Genomic DNA, 19,671 nt, shown 5'->3' with positions numbered 1-19,671 from the left:
CTCCTCAAGACTGAAAGCTCTTTGTAGCATGGACTGATTTGGGGTTGGTTTCCTTTTTGGTTTGTTGTTCTTGTTCTGATTCTAGGATGCATGCACCTCATACAAAGAGGTCTGCTCCCATGAATGGGCTGCCTATGGTCTACTGCAACACAAATTATTAATACTACATTCCTCTTCTGCTATGGTGACTGTTAGTTCCCTGGTCATTCCCCACTTCCTTTACGTCATAGATGAACCTACTTTTGACCTTTAATGTGTCTACCTAGAATTTCCAAAGACTTTCTTTATGAGCTTTCATCCATTTTCCTCCTCAAGGAATGTGAGAGTAGTCCATCTGACTTGTGAGATGTTCATGTTTTGATTGGGCATCTCTGTAAGATAGTCATAATTACAGTACTTTAATGTATGGTTATTCTAGTAGAACAAGCACAATGACAATATAATCTGAAAACCCAAAAGAAATATAGATTTTACCACCAAAATCAGAGCTAAACTAGACAGCAAAAGAACTCAACCATACTCTAGACCAGTTGTGCTCAACCTTTTTGGCTAGCGGGCTGGATGGACAGTGCCCAGGCTGTCTGCAGGCTGGATCTGGTTAGTGGTTCCAATCCAGCGTAGAGTAGTTGCAGAAGAGCCCCATCTAGCCACACAGAGTGAGGCAGGGGGCATCCTGGCTGTGCAGCCCTGCAGGGGAAAGGGGGCATGGCCCAGCCCCAACCCAGCCCCATGAGGGGGATAGGGCTCAACTTAGCCCTGCACGATGGGAGTGGGGTGGGCTTCAGTCAGCCTCAACCAGGCCCCACAAGAGAAACAAGGTGTGGTCCAGCCCCGTCCAGCCATGGGGAGAGGCAGGGCCTGGCCTTATCCAGCTGCAGGGGTGGGAGGAGGGGAAATAACCTGAACCCAACCTTCTGCACGGGGCTTGTGAATTTGGCAGCGGGGGAGGGTGGCTGTATTTATTGCCATTGCTCCCCTGCCATCAAATTTTCTGATCCATGCGGAGCCCTATGGGCTGGATGCCTATGGCTGCATGGGTCAGATTGTAGGCTTTTGGCCTACAGGCCAGAGGTTGTGCACTCCTGCTGTAGACAATAGCAAATCATTGCTTGGGTGTTGCACCTCTCATGGTCAAATTATTTTAGAGCTATATTCAAAAACGCTTATATATCTTGAGTGTCACCTTTATTTGTGCATCAACTGGAGAGTCTGATAGTATTTTAGGAAGTACTTATTTTGAAAATGGTGGTGTCATTAGTGTTGTTGGTATCCTGCAACACTAGATCTCATTTTTACACTAGAAGTATTGCTCGGGGCTTTTTGAAGTTCTGACAGATTACATAAGATAAACTTTGAGAGATGTTTGTGAATTTTCTTCCTGCTTTTCAATGGAGTTCTAGACCATTTCTTTTTACTAGTTACCTTGGATACAGGTGCTAAAGTTGCATGGTATCTCTGCCACTGTTTTGCTGCCTACCCATTTTACTGGAATTATCGGGTCAAAAGATTTCTTCTTTGCTTACTGGCTACTATGATACACTACCTGAGAACATCTTCTGGTGTCAGGAAGTCTGATGTGATGTCAAATGTGTAACAGTTTACATTTTCAATTATGATTCCTCAAGCTAAATATCACAACACACTTTCATTTTTAGGGGCTAGAAGCAGTGTTTCACAAGCTGGCAACTGCCATAGGATGCCTGAAATTACTAGCTCCTGCAGGTGGTCACAATTCTGGGGGAAAAAAAGACAGATAACTGACTTTCTCCAGGTCACACAGAAAGTTTGTATCAAAGCTGAGTAAAGCCGAGTTTCCTAGTTCTGAGTTTTAACCACAAGCCTATCCTTCCTCCCCCGATATGTAATATCATAAATATTCTTACAGACTAGTTGCAGTGCAGGAAGAATAGAAGGCTTCAATAAATGAGGGAAAGAAAGAGCATGGGGATATTTCTTGTCAGTTATAGGCTAAAGTAAAGAGGACATTTACTATGTGAGACTAAATTGCTGAAATCTATCAATGGCTGGGAGACTTTTCAGTGGATATGGTGGTAATTAGTGCCAGTGACCCATAATTACGGACACTCATTAGGAATCATGGTAACAGAATAAGGACAGAGTTGACAGTGATGAAGCGTTCATTCTAGCTATGTCCACGCTTAAATTTAAGCAAGCAAAACCACTCAGACATTTAAAACTGTTATCTGTACACCTGCATCAATGAGGTATCTGAACAGCTCACAGTCTAACATATCCCTCCTCACTACACCCCTGCAAAGTAAGAGAGTGTAATTATCCCCATTTCACAGAAGGGAAACTGGGACATAGAAAGGTTAAATCATCTGTGCAGGACTGTACCAGAAGCTTGTGGTAGAGCAGGGCCTTGAACCCAGCTAGATCCCCGATCACCAAAACAGACTTTTTTCTCCTCTAACACAGAGCTGTAAAGTGTGTGGGGCCAAAAAATTCAAATGTGAAGCAATAGAAAAGGAGAGTTATCTGAACAAATGGATGCAAAGGAAAGATGACTTGGGGCCCCTCTACATGTGCATGGTGCAGGTAAAGGCACAATGGGATCTAATGCATGATCCACACAATTACACCTCCTGCCATGTCACACATGCACGGCAGGAGCCATGAATGTGAGATTGCACATTAGATCCCCTCTTGCCTTATTGCTGGTGCAGGGGGATCCCAATCCCAGGCCCATTTGCATTAGCAAGAAGCAAACTCCTGTGGTTAGGAACCTCCTCATCTGAGGGGCTCCCAGCCGCAGGGGCGTCCCACATATCCCCATGGCTGAAAGATACAGCTGCTGCGATCTCCCAGCCCCAAGGCTGTATGAAACTCCCAGGGATGCAGGATAGCAGCTGCTGTGCTCTCTCAGACCTGGGGCTTCATGCACCCCAAAGGCTGGGAGATTGCAGCCATGCCCCATTGCTGCCAGGACCCAGCTGGCTCCTGGCACCAGGGGACATGCTGCCAGGACCCAACATCCACAGCTGTGGGACTCAGATTCCCAGCAGCTGCAAGGTGTTGCCAGGACCCAGAGTTGGCAGCTGCTGGGGCTGAGAGTCCCCTCAGTTGCAGGACTCCAAGCCCTGGTGGGGCATGGGGCACCTCTGCAGCTTGAAGCCCTGCCAGCTGATGGGGTTCCCACCACAGGGGAAACCCTGCTACATTCACAAATTAGAGCTTAATAGCAACCAGCTATAAAATTAGTACATATTTTCTAGGTCTAACTTATGGTGTGATAGGTACTTTGCACTTATAGCTGGTCTCAAGGTAATTGCACCAGTTAATTGCCTTATACCTATATGATGTGTAGTGGGGGCCTTAGCGATTGCATTGCTCATGGGCTGATAGTGGCCACTGCATGTGCCTTTTTCTTCCAGATCTCTAGCATAACATGTAAATTGGCTCCAGAATAGTACAAAGAAAAGGTTGGTGCCAGCCTTTGTTTGATATAATCCTTTCCATCTGACTCCTACAAACTAAATGGTTTCTAGCCCATCTCAGGTGCATACATCATGTGATATATGGCAGTAAATCACACAGAAAGCAAGCATTAAATCATAGCCCAGTAACACAACACATTTGTGGGAGCTTAGAAGCATGTAGAAAGATACTGGATTGTTGCCTAACTGCAAGAAGGATGGCACTTCAGCTGACTGGCTGTCAGAGTATCAGCAATTTAGGTTGAGAGAAAGTAAATTTTCTGCTCCAGATACAGAATGTTTCAGATTTTATTGGGTTATTATATTTTGTCAGGCCTGTGGAGATCTGTACCTTTAAGGGAACCTGCTCACACCAAGGTATGCAGTTACACTCAGCCAGAATTAGAAAGAAACATCAAGTCCTTTAATTTCCTTTGAGTGCAATCATTTCTAGACACAGCACTGCAGCATGTAACAGATTAGACTGAGTGAGTACAGAATTATCATACTCTATTATTCAGTTTGAAGGAAACTGAATTCCATAATTAGACTTAGTTAGAAAAAAAAAACCCTGAAATTTGTGAGGGAGGAGGAGGGAAGAGTTTCATCAAAGGTGAAATTGTAATGAAAAATATTCATTCAAGACATGATTTTAAGATTTTGTCCAGTTTGCTTTACTCTATGATATTGTACAGAAATAGATCATCCCTGCTAGAGATTCTATTCATAAATAGGAAAAGTCCAGCTGATCTGATCTTTCCTTGAGCTTGGCTAGGGTCATGTGTCTAGAAGAAGGCAAAATTCCCAGATTGCACCCAAATGTTGATACAGTTTCCTTTCAGGTATTTTCTCCTGATCCCAGCTGTTAATCAGTTGCCCTCTTCATATCAATCCTAACTGGTGTAACTGCCTACAGATGCAGTTCGCAGGCATATGTTTCTACTTCTATCGGAACATAAAGAGAAATCCCAACCTGCCTCGCATACCTACACCACGGAAATAGAGCCACAGAGAGAAATAGGGAGCATGTGGTGCAGTGTACATGATACAGCCCTTTCTTGAGGAACATTTGGGTGCTTATACACGAGTGCAGAGTCTGCTCTGATGTGCTGTAATTACGATTAATTGAGTCTGCTGGAGCGTGGTAATTACTGAGCTCCAGCCAGTCTCTGCATCTCATGCATCAGTATACCCACACTTCCAAATGGCAGTGGGGATGCTTTATCTAAAGCTAGTTGAACAAGCTGTAGATAACGCATACCCACTGCCATTATGAAGAGTAGGGACCTTGATACAATGGGTGCTCTGAGAGCTGTTCAAAAGTGGCGCCCCCCCCCGCTACCCCCAGAGCACATGTATAGATGCCCTTTGATTCTAAATCGTCAAAAGAGGTTTCATTGTCCTCATTTTAAAGGGGAAGAACTCAGACAGGATGATTTGGGGTAGTTGCTACTGCTCTATTTCCATATCTACAACATTCCTTGCACTACTTGGGTTAAGCTATTTGCCATTTTGAAGCCAACAAGATGACTAAACCTTGGCCGGATACAATTTTCCTGTCCTGTGAACAATTCTGAAATTTCAAAAAGTGTTTCCCATTTAAACCCGAGACCTATTTAAGTTTCTTGCAAAGAGAGAGAGAGAATGGCCAAAAGTCCAGTGATGACAGTACTCACCTGGTATGTGGGAGAGAGATGTTCAGGCTGTAACACATTTGCAGCCAATCAAGGCTCCAGGCTTAGTTTGCCTTTACCCACTCTACAAAATACATTAGCCCATCTTGGGGTTTTTCAGTGCTTCAGGAATTCAGTGCTTCCAAGCCAACACAAAACAAGCAAACATAAAGTGGATGGACTATTGCCAAACATAGAGTGAGGACATAAAATGAAGGAACATGTGCTCCAAAGCCCAACTTAATAAATCTAGGAAATATAAGTCAACCTACAGGTGATTGCTTCAGATCAAAAATCCTGCTAGTGACTGTACCAAACACTATTCGTTAGCTTTCACAGTTGACTTTGCAAACACATTTATGCTACATATTGTTACTTCAGTCTATTCATTTTAAACGCCTTTTTGTTTAACTTCATACTTTGTTCTTCATGATTCATTTTTCTTGTATTTTAACTATTCCTCCCTGTCATTCCCTAACACAGGCGGAGAGTGTGCGTGTGTGCGCGCGCATGTGTCCGCATATGTATGTTGAGAAGAGATACAGTTAGAAGAGTGCACATTTCTCATGTACAACTCTAGACATATCTGTCTTTTGCTCAACAGTGTTACAATTTCTCCTTGTAGCCTCTGTTGACATTTATGCCTACATGAAGTAGGTGTAAAATGTTAGTATTCTCATTTAGTAATGATTTATATTTGTAACATGCTAGTCAGTGTGTGTTGTGTTCCTCTCTGTGGCCACTCTTGACCCTGTGCTCTTGCGCTCAAGCAGTAGAGACTTATGGCTTTAGCTCTAGCAGTTACTAGTTAAATTTCTCTTTCTAGCCAGTCACATGAATGGGTGCATTGGAGCAAAGCTGGGAAGAATGTAGATTGTATGGGCAAAATTTCCAAAGCACCTAAGTACTATAGAAGCCCAAGTCCCATTTTCAGGAGGGGATGAACCAAGTTGAGGCCCTTGTCAAAGTCATGAGGCATTAGGTTCTGAAGCAACTTGGGTACCTGGAAATATTCTACCCCATGTATCTATTTCACTACGAGTACTGGCATATAATTAACATAGCCAGACCACCCCTCCTTATGTCCATGGGAAGATATTTCCTTTTCTGAAAAAACCTGCTTCCATCCATATTTTGGAATTTCCTGCCAAAACAGGTCGCCCCCCATGCAGTCCTAAAGCATTTGCTCCATGCCTTGGGTTCTTAGACTCTTCCGTTACTGGATCATCTCTTAGAATGCCTTTCCCGAGATGAGTCAGGCATCCCGCTCCCACCCTAACCCACAGAAAAAGTGATATTTAAACAACAGACTAGTTATGATCCAGATAGCTAACCCCTTATCTCCCCACTGGCGGGCAGTTACTCATGGAAGTTGACCCACTGAAGTCAACAGAACTCCTTGTATGAGCGACGGTGAATTCTTTACTCCCACCAGTAAGCAATCTGGTCCTACGTGTTTCGCTCTGTTTACTTTATCACCTTCATTGGCTCCTCCAGGCTCATCACGGAGAAAGAGCTTATCACAGGAATGGCAGAAATCTTGCCAGTTTTGAGGTGGTTTCTGCTTCACATCACTGTCAGAGAAAAATAAACGTTTCATTCAGTTCATATAGAGTGGGTTAAAACTTCCAAGTTGCCAAAGCCAGGGGAGCAATGCTGATTTACACCTACTGAGGAACTGGCCCTGGTCATTAGCCTGTAAGATCATGCACATACTCTATGTAGGTAGAGGTTATATGTGTGAACCAATATTAAATTCATTGCGCTTAGCTGCTTTAGACCACAGTAACACTTGCTCTCTAATGGTTAAGTGCCCTTTGCATTTGAAGTCCTTTGATTTATTGGAAGAAACCTGCTGGGCAGAACATACTGTGGAGCTGATTAATGTCAGCTTCTGTCATCAGTTTCCACTTAGATTCTTGGCCAGCTTTGACATCTCCTCCCTTAAGGATCCAGAAGAATTCAAGGACTGATCCAAGAGCTTTACTGGCATGGGATTTGCAGAATGTGGTGCTTGCAAAATAAAGAAGATGAATGGAAGTAAAATTCCATGTTCTCTACTGGACTTGTTTCTTTAACTCATTTCTCTAGAGAAAGAGACCAATGCCAGGACCACACCAGCAAGGGAAACAAATCAATAGCATGTTCACTGGTTTTGTTACAGATGTCTTGCATTTCCTTTGCTGCTTTATATGCTCCCTTGTAGCTTGTCAAACTGGAAAATGACTAAAGCAAGAATGCAGAGCTACCATAGCTGTGTAGATTTATGCTCACCATTGTATGAGGAAACTTACTGACTACAAAGCAGTTCCTAATGCATACCAATGAGGGGAGGATACACCATTATCTAAATGGGGTTAATAAAATGAAGGAACCAGTGTGATTTCCAGTTTTGGTGTTTGTCAAAGTCATGTGCTTTTTCATATTAGAGCATGACTGCCCCTTTTCTCCCCACCCTGTAAGAATTATGACCTCCTGGCATCAAATATAAAGCACAGAATTTTTTTATGTTTATTTGGACACACTTCTTTCCAAATTTCTCATCTGGAGGGAATGACATTTCTATTTTATTTTGCATAAAGAATTCTCCTATTACTTATCACCAAGGGAGAAAGAGAAAGACTTTACTACAAGAATCATACATTTCTTATAGGAGTCCTAAGAATTTCATACAGTAGCCTCACAAATTCTCACTGGCTAATACGAATGCTTTGAAGAAAGCATAGGAAAATAGGGCAACACAGTTAACTACAAAATATTCAGTTTCAGTGCCTCTTTATATAGAATTTGCTGACGCTTTAATAGATTTGCAAAATAAGGTCCCTGCAGTCTCACAGGAACATTCTAACTTCAACGTCCGAGTAGAATAACCATCTAATCTCCTGAGACTGGCATTACCCATCATTCACTTCACCAATGCCAGCAACATTACATACCAAAGCTATAGACACTAAAGGCACATCCAGATGAGCACGCACGCGCTGTTTGTGGCAACTCAGAGCTGTTTTGTGGCAACTCAAACTGCACACAATGCATGTGCACCCATTTTCTGTGCTGCTAATTTGCAGTGTGGCACCAAAATTTGACACCAGGAGATCCTGATGCAAACACTGCCCCCACAAATGACTTCTTAAAAAAGTGGTGCAGTGCACATGGCAGCAGCATGCACCACCAGAAATGGAGCCTCTGGCTGGCTGCCAGCCAGGCTCCAAGAAACTGCATTGGTGCTGCTGCTGCCCTAGGAGGCCCCCAGAACCCCAGGTGAGGCTGCTGGGGCCAGCACACCCAGGGGGCCAGCACACCCCACCCAGGTCAATTTCCCATGCACCAGAGCGTGTATGCACGGGAAAAGTACACCCCTGTACAGGTATACTCTTGGATGCACCCTAAAGAGTTATCCTGAATTAAGAATAATTGTGCCTAGTTACCTTCCAGACTACATACAAGTTTTACTCACAGCTGTTCCACTCACAATAGCTCCTTTGGTAGGAGGCTACCCTCTTGAGGCATGTCTTGCATTTGAAGGCTTGTCTAACTTTATCCCAACTATGCAGTTGGTTCGATAAGAAATATCACTCCAAGAGATCCTTTCCTCTCACATAATTTCTGGACCTTTATGTCTACAGTACCCCTCTTACACTCTCTGGGAGCATCTACATGTTCATTATTGTGCTTTTGCAACTGCACATTAAAATTTAGTACTTCTAATGTGAGGTACTAAATAAATACGCATTAGACTGCCCAAGTGCCCTGTGGAGTAGCAAAAGCACATGCTTTTTTAGTGATGCTTAATGCTCAGTAGCTTGTTTTTACTGCACATTAGTGTATTAGCATGGTTTTGATAGGACACTGCAAAGCACAGTAAAATAGGCTACAGCACATTAAAGCACACATGTAGACATACCCTCTTTCTCCCAGACTCTTAGCAAATCCAATGTTCTTTTGAGTGAGGTGTAGTCACAAAGCTCTGGTAGGCTCTTCCTCCGTTCTTTTCTTTAATTTAACTCACTGTCTTCAACTCTTCTTATACATAGGCAGAACTAAATGAGGGGACAATGTAGGGGGAAACATAACTGAGGTTTTTAGACTTAAGTCAAAGTGGTTGATAAGATTTTTTTTTTAATACTAGACAAATAGTAATTCCTTTTAAAATAAAGTTGAGAGATGTTGTTGATGCTCTGTTGCCCTACACAAAGGTCCTTTCAGCCAGGAGAAACTAAAACTTAACTAACTACAGAAAGGAAGATTAAAACATTAGGCATCCATACATGCACACACACTCTCTCTCACACACACACACTTGAAAGGCAACTAAGTCAGTTCCGAAACTCCCACTGCCTTTAATGAACTTTGAATTGGACACAAAAAGATGATGTCAAATATACTAAAGAAACAAACTAGAGAAAACACTGTTTAGTACCAGATTCTCCTAGCAACAGTAATTTTAGTAGAGCCTAAAATTCAGTGCATCTGCCTCAAACATTAGGGCATACTTGAGTCCAGGAAATATTTCCATAGAACTAGGTCTTAGATAAGGAGAAAGGTCATTCAAACCAGAGATATTCTGAACAAAACATTTAAAATGCAATAAACCAGAATTTTTTTGACAAAAAGTTTGTTTGAGAAGGAAATTATGACTAGTTCTACTGCCGATAAAATTAACAGAAGACACAAACATTTATAAAATGGTAAAAACAATGAGGGTAGGGAGCAATATGCATAAATTAGGAGGATGAACCTATGCAAATAAAATACAGCACAATGCAAAGGTAAAAAACTAATCATGCAGGGAAGCAATGGCACAGAAAAGGATGTAGAAATCATGGTGAATAATATGATTTACAGGAGCTCCCAGGACTACACCATAAAAAGAGGGTTGATATAATATTTGGAAGCATAAAAACAAGAGTAACAACGCAATGTTACCTCTGTGTATGACAATGGTGAGCCAGTTGTTACCAGACCTGCATTTATCTTTGAAAAAGGTTGTTAAAACAAAAAAGTGAGATAATGCAGGAAGGAGATGTAAAATGTGTCTGGATGCTGGAGGAAAAGCTGCCCATTGAGGGGCATAGGTAGCTGAATGACTTTAGTTTACCAGCAAGATGAAAGAGTGGTGATCTGATTACAGTATATAAGTGCCTTTATGGGGAGGAAATGCTTGGTATGAAAAGGGTCTTTAATTACTAGGAAAAGATGTAATGAGAATTAATGTTTCAAGCTGAAAGTAGAAAAATTCAAGTTTGAAATAATGCACACATTTTTACACTGAAAGTGATTAACTATTGGAACAAATTGTCAATGGAAAGAGTCTTGATGTCTTCAGATAAAGACTGGCTGCCTATTTGGAGGCAGACACAAGTCATTGGGCTCAATGCAAGGTGAAATCTAATGGTATGTGCAATATAGAAGATCAGACTATACCTTCTAATGTGTTTTTCTACCCCTAAACTATGATACCATAAAATGGAAACTGTCAGTGACAAGTGAAAATTAGCTCTCTAAAGCTCTGTCGACATTTTAATATTTAAAAATCATAAAAGAAAAAAATCCCTTTTTGGAATACAAATTCATGTTGTTATATGTTTCTTGCATTGTGCAGAGTACAGAATATTATTTACTGGGACCTGGTGCCCATGCTTCCTGCCATTAAAATTGATGGGAGCTTTGCTATTGACTTCAGCATGTACAGGAATAGCATAATTAGCAGCATGTGACATTCACTTTGATATTTTTTTTGAGAGGTAACCCTATTGATTCCCAATATATACTTTGTTAAGGACTCTTTCCTGATCCCCTTATGCAAAACTGAACATCTGCTTAAGTCAATGAATACCTGAGCTAAAGGATCAGACTTTGGCTCAAACAAATAAGTATTCCCAGCCAATAATAATGAGATAGTGGCAAATGAACTATTGCCTTAAAGGGGAGTTTCTATCATGGAATGTTTGCCTGGTTGGGTCTGATCTTCTGACATCTGATCTAGGATGCAATGTATAATCTAGGTTTTAAAATTAAACAGATTAGAATACTTTTGAGAGAGACTTCAAGGCATCATACTAGCCGAATGCAGAAGGCATTAATTCTCCAAAAGTGTTCTGTCAAAACTGTATCGTGATCAACAGAAAATATACTATACCCATACGTTTTTAAGCTTATAATTGTAATAATGACTCTGGCAGGGAGCATTTCTTGGGGATTAATGACCAGCTGGGGCTAATGGCTCTCAGCTGAATCTCAGGCCTCAACTACTCCCAGGCAGTCATTAATCATCAGGAAATGCCCTGTATCTCAATCATGGAGTGCTTAAATATCTCTATATTTTTAACTGGATTGTCCAAACCATGTCTAACTTCAGCTGGATGGAAAAGTGTTTGGCAGTTTCAAAATAACCTTCATCGCCATCATTAACTCATTCCACTCTTACCTTTAGACTTTTGAGACTGTTGTCTCAGGGACCTGCTCTATATTTCTTGTTCATGCATGTTTCTTTAATTTCAGACCCTTTTTAAAGTTTTCAAATGTTAAACAGGTTTAAAATGCACAGTGGGATTTTCCAAAGTATGCAGCATTGGTCTAACTATTCATATTGATGTTTATGGTAACATTTTCATTGCCTATACTGAGAGGCACTGCTAAGCACTTCCGAGAAATCACACCCATATTCAATTCCTCCATAAATCATGAGCTATTTATGTAAAGCTCCTAATAATTACAGATTGAATCATAGCCTATACGATGGCCTTCACAGAATGATTCCTTAGAAGTTGGATGGTCTACAAAGACAGCTGACATTTTCCTCACTGCTCAAAAAATACCCCAAATCAGGAGCCATGTTTTTGAGAATGAGCTGGTTGTCATGATCCTGAGCAGCACTCATATAACAAACATAAATGTCATATTTCTTTTTTTTTTTTTATTTGATGTATATGCCATCCTTCCCAACAAAGGTCTGGGTGGCTTACAATAAGATAAAAAAATAAAACACATATTCTTACCCAATATAGTTCCCTGAACAGCTGCTCATGACCAGGAAAAGCTGCTTTGGGAGTAAGCAGAATCATTTTTACATCATAAGCCAGCAAAGGTAATTTTTTTAAAGTTTTCTCTATTGGAAAAAAGTAAAACCAAATAAAAATTTGATTTAAAAAATGATACAAGTCTGAGGACAGTTTGAAAATAAAAAGTTTTAGTAAACATATTCAGTGGGGGGAAAAAGAGATCTTGAAAAGGAATTCCTGAATTTACCATTTAGTGCATACAAATTCATGGAGTAGAAGATTTACTTAAATAAAAGCAACATGGTGGTACAAGCTTATCTGTGCCAAAATATGCCTGCAGTATGCCTCATAGTTTAGCTTATAAGTGAAATTCTGAACCACAGATGCCCTCCTGCAGCCTATCGTGGCCACCCAGGACTTCGCAGTTATAAATAGCAATAAAACTCAGACTCCTACCAATTCTATTAGAGGACAATTTCCTTCTGTAGGAGTATTATTAGATCATTAGATCATTATGGCAGACTTGAGCGGGAAGACTGGCCATGCACTTACCCTTACAATACCTCATTCCTTGTAAAAATGATTAGGCAAGGGAAGTAAATTCAAAAGCACAAAATCATATTTAACTCTAACTAAAAAGACAGTGGCCATAAGGCACTAAAGCTGGATAAAAAACTATTTTCCAGTTCCGTGAAAGACTAATATTTTTAAAATTTTCCTTTTCTATTTTGGAATGAACCTTTTTTGATTTTTTTGGTAAATTCTTAATTGAGGAGGGATAGATGAGAGAGAGTTCTTACCCCATAATAGTCCTTTCACTAAGACATTTTCTTGTTATATGGGAGACTCATATACAAGTCCCTTCTTGTAATGCTTGATCACTCATGGTAGGTGCCTCAATCATCGGGCTATTCGCTATTCTGGAGTGAGTGTTTCTCTGACTTTATTCTGGACCCGAGAAGCTTTTCCTAATTAAAGTTTTATTAAAACAGACACATCTCCAAGGAAAGATTCAGTTGCAACAAATCAGAAATTTCAGAACAAAAATTGTCTTGAAATATTCCTAATTACCACCTCAGTTTGGTGACTGTCATTTGTGCCTTTGAAAGTCACCTGCAAGTACCTGTGCTTAAAAATAAATAAATAAAATAAAATAAAAATAATAATAATGTAGGAGCATTTTGTAGCATTCATGTGCTATTTCTTACTCAACTCAAAGCAGGGAATAAGAGAGAGATTGCCTCTACGTCTCAAACCTCCAGCCTAGAAAGTTTCAGCTAAGCATAACTAATTGCATGTACCTTTATCAGTTCAACATTCCTTAATACTCCTTCCAAAATTATACATGGTTCTCAGCATAACTACTTGGTTCTCAAGGCAACTCACATTGAATGACAGACCCATTCATTAAACCAGGGAATGGCCAATTTTAAGGGGATTACTCCCATCAAAAAAAGTAATCCATAGTTTACAACAGCAATATTATTTTTTAAAGCTGGTAGATGGAGCAGCTGCTTCATAAAGTTATTAATTTCCTGAAGAGAAATCTGAATGCTTAGCAATCAGGACATGGGGCAGGATGTAGTTATAGAATCATACATGAACCTATTTTGTAAATACATATTGTGTGGAACTCCTAGTCCTTCAAAATGATCAGTATTAAGTCTGCTATGAGGACTTATACAAGCCAAAATATATTTTATGCATACATTACAGAAATCCATATTAGGCCACAGTCTATGGTAGCTGATTTGGGGAGAATGTATTTGCTGAACTGTTTTCAAGCAGGTTGAGATAACTTATGCATGCAGCAGTCATGACTACAACCTAGAGCTATACCACCTCAGACTGCAGACCCCACAAGCTAAACAGCAATAGAGAAATGGATCTGTGAATGGGAGGTCTCCCAGTGATTTAGGAGCAATACTGTTCTCAGTTACACTGTGAGCCTGCTGTGATCCCCGAGTCAGTACATCAGTAAGACTTGTTCCTTCCCTCTCCCCACCCCTTGCTATGGCTGTGCAACTGCTCCAAAGAAAGTCATTTCAGTTTAATGTTTATAAGGAACAAGCATTTACCTTTATATAGATCCTTTAATCATGAGGGAGGGGCGATGTAATGACCTTATCCCTCTGTATTCCCATTATATATCAATTGAATTTGGAGCTGGCAGCATTCATTCTGGCATGCAGTTGTTGTTTGGTTTCTCCTATATATTTTCCATCAGGGCATGTAGTGCACTGGATGAGCTATATTACAATTATATATGCAAAATAAACAATAACTGCATAGCAGAATAAATGCACACTGAAAATCTATCAAAAGACAAAAATACCCAATTACCTGTGGGTGCCCACTTCTCACAAGACAATTGCTCTCTCTCCAATCTCTCAGTTCTAAGCCTCAAAGGGAATTTACAAAACACCTTTCATAGATGAGCCTACGAACTTCACTTCATGAATCTACTGGATACAAAAGATCATGGACTATATATAGATATTGGATTTATGACACATTATAACCTGCCTGCCATCCGAGAACCCCAGACCTGCACTTTGTATATTGGCTTCTATTCCATCCAGGAGAACACAAAATTCTAATAAAATAAAAGGCTTCATCTGTTTGTCTGTCTGTCCATAACCCTTTTGGGCAACTGTGCATGCACTGCCGAGAGGGCGGGAGGTGATTGGCTGTGCAACCCAGGCTGCACAGTCCCAAGTTTACACTGCTGGTGAGGTTTGTGGTGGTGGCGAACATGCCCCAGCCACCAAAGCAGTGGGGCTTCCCCACACCTCTTTGCCTAGGGGCTAAGGGGCGGGGGTCATGGTGGTGGTGGCCCCTGACACCCTCCAGAACAGCCAGCAGGGAGGGGGAGGTGGCAGGCAGGGTGGGAAGGAGGCAGACATAAGCCAGGAGGACGCAGAGCGGGGGGAGGAACGGGACCGGATCAAGAGTGGTGGGTGAGGGGTGAAGCAGGGCCAGACTTGGAGCAGGGGGGATGGTAGAGCATAGCTAGACTTGGAATGGCAGGGAGGGTGTGGGGAGTTGAGCGGGGCCAGACCTAGAGCAGTGGGGGTGGGGGGCCATGGAGCTGGATGCAGGGATCTGTTTCCCCCCACCAAATTTGCTAGTAAAAGCAGATTCTCCCTTTGCCTGAAGAAGGGTGCTTGTGCCCCAAACCTTGCAAAGAACAATTTTTCCAACTATTTAGTTGGTCTAATAAAAGATCATCACATTTACCCAAAGAACCTTGTCTGCCTGTCCTTAGACCAACGCGGCTACAACCAATGCCCCCGAAATTATCAAAGGGCACTTAGCATGAATTAACAAGATTTAATGTGCGGATACTCACATTTTAAATGCCTTTAGTATGGTCTAACTGTAATGTTTAACTCCACCCATATTGCCTTGTGATTGTTTGTTGTACCAAAGTAAATTGAGCCTTTTGCATGGAGCAGTGGGAATGCAAAAGAGATAGTTACAGAGCTAGCGCTAGATGAACCCAGCATGCCTGATGAAATTTATATCATGCTTGGTACCTCTGTTTCCAATTTCTTCTTGTAAAACAGAAAGGGGCCCCCTAAATTCATAGCACCATAAACTTGTTATAACACCACACCCATAGCTATCATTGCAAAAATGCCTGAATCAGAGGGACAGTTCTAAAATGAGAATGGAATTCATTGTAGTCATGGCAGGATAACATGCCTGCTAATCTAACTTGTCAGCCTCCTAGGACTGCAACACTCAAATGCACTTAGATGAAAAGTTATGTGAAATGCCGAAGTCTACAAGACCGGCTGCAAGTGTGAAAAGATATTCAGCATAATAGTATCATGGTAAGTGAAGAGGTCATATGGGGGAAAATAGTCTTAAATATTCTTAAAGTTAATAGGGATCTCTCAAAAGCCTGGATTATGCCTCTATTAAAATTCTAAGGGAATTTTTCCACTGACTTTACTGGTCTCTAATTACACATAAAATGTATTTATTAAAATAGAAAAAAGGTCTAAGGGATGGTATTGATCTTTTTATTTTTATTTTAAAAAAACTGAGCTGTTGGCTAGTTCCTTTGTGGACTAAGAAATTAAATTCGCTTTAAATTTAAGCAAAAACAGACTCACCTGGGCTGTTTTTTTCATGTCTCTCTATTCCTATGTAACCCATGAAGTTTTTATTACAACTACCATTTAAGGAAGCCCCTGGATTGAACTTGCAATCTCAAGAGCTTTAAAAAAGGACCGCCTTCAACTTAAATTAAAAGATAAACTTTGTTTAGCTTGGAGCCATAGCAGGCTCTTTTCCTGTATGGATCAGACCATGGGGTGGAAATGTAGAATAGCACATCCAGGAAAGTTATATGTGTGTTGATATGTCAAAACTGTGCATATATTGTTTCCAAAAGTCAACAGGGTGCCTGTAGGGTCAGACCTTGTTACATGTTACTAGAAGGGATACATAACTCTAGACAGTGCCAGGATGGTGGGATGACTCAGAGATACACAAACCCTCCCTTGTGATGTATTATTAGGTTATACCATCAGTAGGTTACTACCCTTCCCCCATCCCTCCCACCAAAATAGATCAAAATAAAGTTGATACAAGATCAAATCCATTCCCCATCTAGTTCTTTCCAAGAGGGAATTAGTAATCAGTTATCTCTCCATTCTATATATACACCCAGACTCAAGGACTAGTTTTCTCAGATTAGGTGTTGGGGCACCTAACCCTTTCTATTCCTAGCTCAGATACCTTCTACAAGCCACAATCTCATCCCAAATGTATAACCACAATGTGTGAGATGAGTCAGTATCTGCAGTACCTGGTGTTATCTTAAGAGTTAGTAATTTCCTGTGTTAAGCATTAATGGGAATGGCCGCTTAATCCTTCAAAGCATTAAATTACTAAATATTTTGACTGCAGCATGTATCACTGTTAATAAATGGGCAAGAACAGTGGGTTTCCTATGTATACATGCCCTTGGATGAGGTACGCACAACATGTGGCTTCCAATCCTGAAGTTGGTGTAATCCTTCACTTGTCAGCACCATACTAAAGGTCAGTCTGGTTTTTCTCACTTTACAAACTTCCATCTGTCAGGGGATGCTTAATTCATGGCTTATTCTCACATCTACCCCAAGGCTGTCTAAATTTAAAAACAGCCATTTGTTTATCATGTTCCATTTAAAAGGAGTTGGTATTTTAGCCTTTGGTTTGTCAGAGAAAAACATTTACAAGTCTCCTTAACAAAAAAACCCAACTTGAAATAGCTACAATTCCTCTTTTGATAATATGAAGCAGCTATTAGAGACATCAGCATTCAGTATAAAACATGCATTAAAGTGTGCCCTTCACAGACTTTAGTTAAGAATATGTTGTTCCCTAAAACTTACAGACAAGGTTTTGATACTCTTTGCTGAATCTGACAAATAATCCCATTGTGGAATAAGGCACCACTCAATGTCAGCAAAGGCCTTCAGAACTGGATAGAATTGGGTGGCAGCGCCCACCTTTTGCCTGATAGAATGTTGGTTAGGACACTTGCTTAGGAAATGGAGGATCAAGGTCCATGTCATCTCAAAAGGCATAATTAAAAGGTGATCCATATCTCCCATTTCTTAGGCCAGTGCATTAACCAGTAGGATAGGCAGGACTGAGGGAATATTGTATGCTTCCTTTTGAAGCTGGCCACTGGACACCCAACAGGGAACGATATGTGGACCCAGAAGAGAGCAAGCAATGGTGACCCAATGATGGAGACGGTGCCTTGGGGAGAAACAAGTGGGAACTCAGGGCCCGTGGGTTTTTGCTGCAGCCTACAATGTGATTTTTGCATTTTATCCAAAGACTAGTTCGTACAAAATGCAGAAACACATTGGGAGCAGAGAGAGGGTCCATAACCCAAAGCTCCTTCCTTCCCGGATGATAATCAATGGTGAGCGACACAGGCAAGGGAATAGGTAGGCTAGAAAAGGGCAATCACAGTTTAGATTGTTTATATCAGCACAGTCTAATGAGATTCATCCTAGAATACTTAAGGAATTGGCCAGGGTAATTACAGATCCATAGGGTGCATCTATACATTTATTAATGTGCTTTAGCTAATGTGCATTAAATCTAGTACCTCCAGGTGCCTGTACATGAACATGGAGGCTGCTCCGACCTGCTGTAATTACAGTGTCAGAGGAGACTTGATTAAGTGAGTCTGCTGGAGTGTGGTAATTACTATGCTGTAGCCTGCCTCTGAGTCTTATATATCAGTGTCCCCAGACGGCGATACCTGAACTAAAGCTCATCAAGTGAGCTTTAGTTCAAGAACCCCTGCCACCATTTTGAAGCATGGGGATGCTGATATGTGAGACACTGGGGCTCTTTAATTAGAGCAGTTCTCAGAACCACTCTAATTAAAGTATTGCCCCTCCTCCCCCAGAGCATGTGTAAAAGTGCCCTAAAAGAAATGGTACTAAAAAAATGCATATTAGTCTGTCTTAATGAGCATTACCTAAAAAGCATGGGTTTTTTTAGTGATACTTTAATGTGCATTAAAATAGGTTAATGCACACTAAAGCACATGTGTAGACACTCCCATGGGCTATTATCTTTGAAGATGTATGGAAATCTGGTGATCCATTCAAGAGACTGGAAATGAAAAATCCTGTTCATATTTTAAAAAGGAAGACCTAGGGAATTATCGACTGTTAGTCTAACTTCGCTACTTGGCAAAAGATTAGATCATATCATCAAACTGATCTGAAAACACTTAGAGGATCACAAGATTATAAGTAACAACCAACATGGATTTTTCTAGAACTAGAGAGGTAATTAGCCAAGTTAGTCTGAAGTCAGACAGAAGGCAGGAAAACAAGGTAATCCAGGGTGGGCAAAATACAGCCCACAGGCCCACATTGTTTATCATCCAGCCTGCCAACCAACAGGATCTGGGCTGCAGGTGGGTGCTTGCTAAGTGTATGGATCCAGCCCTTAGGCAGGCAGCAGGTCCGGCAGGCGTATGGTGCCAGGCGACTGGGGCTCCTTCTGGCATGTTGGGTGCTTTCTCTTTCTTTCTGGATCAGGGGCTGCCACCAGTACGGAAGTAAAAGCATGAACCTACCCACATCTCTAGCAGCCCCCTCCTCCTATCCCAGCTGCCAGCAGCTGCCAGCCACATCCACAGCTACCCAAACATGGCCAACAGTTTCTGGGTTAGGGCTCCAGGCACAGGGAGATGGGGGAGGGGAGGGCGGGAATTAGAGCTGCAGGTAGGTTCCACCTTCTGTGCTCTCCCCTTCTTACCTGCAGCCCAGCTGCAGATGTGGCTGGAAAACTGCTGGGTCCAGACTTGGGGGAGAGTGCTAAAGCTGTGGGCAGGTTCAGACTTCCTGACTGGCTGCAGTCCTGACAGGGAGGGACAGGAAGAAAAGCCACAGGAGGGAGGGACAGGGAGGGAAGACAGAGGGAGACGTGTGTAGCCCTCAACAGGTCATAGATTCATAGATGCTAGGGTCGAAAGGGACCTCAACAGATCATCAAGCCTGACCACCTGCCTAGGCAGGAAAGAGT

This window comes from Alligator sinensis, unplaced genomic scaffold, assembly GCF_000455745.1.
Source record: "Alligator sinensis unplaced genomic scaffold, ASM45574v1 scaffold870_1, whole genome shotgun sequence".
In the NCBI taxonomy this organism is placed as follows: Eukaryota; Metazoa; Chordata; order Crocodylia; family Alligatoridae; genus Alligator; species Alligator sinensis.
Note: the sequence above shows the minus strand (reverse complement) of the source record.